We start from the raw sequence: 2091 nt of genomic DNA on the forward strand, positions 1-2091 counted from the left end.
AGAAAGAGAGAGCGCGCGAGAGCACTAAGCTGGAAAAGCCATTCCCAAAGACTCCGAAAAGAAAAACAATCAAATGGGGAGGGCGAAAAAGAAATAAATGGTAAAAGTAACATTAAAAGCATTCGTTTCCCATGTTGCCACAACGGGAAAGCCACACAGCGTTGACTACTACCATTGTTTCGCGCCAGTCTTACTTGTGTACTGATCCATTTGCACGCATACACACACACACACGTCCATAGCTGGTGTGGCTACCAAAACTTATTGCATTTTCCACAGAACTTTAATATACCACACCGTAATGGCCAATCCGCGAAAGTTCCGCGCCGGAAATCGTGCGCCGGTGCGCGATTACTTTTATCAGATCGCAAACGGGGGTACAAATTCAGCGCGTACTCAAAATTTGCTACAATAAATTCAATTACCCTTAGCTTATCAGTATTCCCATCGCGGCACGAGGGCTCCATGACACACAGTGCGGGTGATGTATGCGTTTGACTTTTGTTTTTCGGCAGGGTGGGGTTTTCACTATCCCTTTTTTATAGCTTTACGCATGCAACGATGATGCGTTTCAGTGTTTGCGCCACGCTACTCGTTAGCGCCAGTGGTTACGCCGTTGGTAACGCACTCACGCACACGCTAACGGAGCGGAGGGAAGCAAGGTTCGGTGTGCTTAAACGGGGAGCTTAATGGCTTTTGGAGGGTTAAAGGTAAAAACGGGTAAAATAAATGGCGCTACATTTATTTACTTAATTGTTGGTTTCTTTTTTCCCGCTTTTTGGTACGCAACGCATCAACAGGTAAGGGTCGTTTAATGGATGAAAAATTGCATTTGCTGAAAAATGTTAACTCGTTTGTAATGCAATTTCCCTTGAGTGTTAGTGCATGGGTTCAATCCCCAAATAGACCGCGCCGCCATACGTAGGACTGACTATCCTGCTATGGGGGGAATCAATTAGTCACTGAAAGCCAAGCCCACAAGTGGGTACAGGCAGGCCTTGACCGACATCGGTTGTTGAGCCAAAGAAGAAGAAGTTAGTGCATTAAAAAAGTATATTTTTGCGGTAATAATAATAATAATAATAATAATAATAATAATAATAATAATAATAATAATAATAATAATAATAATAATAATAATAATAATAATAATAATAATAATAATAATAATAATAATAATAATAATAATAATAATAATAATAATAATAATAATAATAATAATAATAATAATAATATTAATAATAATAATAAAAATACCATCTGATCGCTCTGATTCTAAATCGATACAGCATGAAGTCTATTGTATGAGGAAATTTGTTTGCATTTCAAACGAATACGAATGAGTGTCTCTTTTTATCATTTTATGATGAATTTTCATTCAATACATATCAAAAAATATTTTTTTTTAAATAAAGCCTTGCTTTGGTTGCTTGTTTTGAGCTATAAAAAAGGAAGTTTTTTCATTTATTTTCATTAAAAAGCCATTCCATTCCGTCAGGAAAATAGGTGCTGCCGCTACAAACATTAAGACCAAAAAGATCTCACGGATGACGTGCGACCTTTTTTTGAATTAATCCAAAGCTCCAAAACTGCACGTGCTGTCCAAAAATCAAATCTTCAAACCGAAAGTCACTGCCCTTTTAAAATTAATCCAAAAACAAAATCTATCCCACAAAAAAAGCACACCCACAAAATGGAGCAATAGATGAACTGTAAATAAGATAACAACAAACTTGTCGCAACTCCAGCCGAACGCACAAACTGGGCTAATCAATGTGGCGATGCTTCCACGCTCACCCGCCCAGACCCAGTATGTAGGTGGAATGATAAATGATTGCGCATTACATCGCAACGGCCGTGTCAATCCGGCCCGCCAGTCGGTTGGCGGCTATTAATCACTCTGCCTCGCCATGTCACCCTGTCGACAAATGTACACACGCGGTGGGTAAGATAAAAGGTTACGTCCTGATAATACTGCAAACGATTGGTCGCTTTATTAGCCGAGGCCGCCTTGCTGTTGGGATGAATTAAAGCTCTTGTTATCTGGGAGGTGGTGTGTGTGTGTGCTCCGTTTTTGTGTATTGATCTTAG

The sequence above is a fragment of the Anopheles arabiensis genome, chromosome 2, assembly GCF_016920715.1.
Source record: "Anopheles arabiensis isolate DONGOLA chromosome 2, AaraD3, whole genome shotgun sequence".
NCBI classification, from domain to species: Eukaryota; Metazoa; Arthropoda; class Insecta; order Diptera; family Culicidae; genus Anopheles; species Anopheles arabiensis.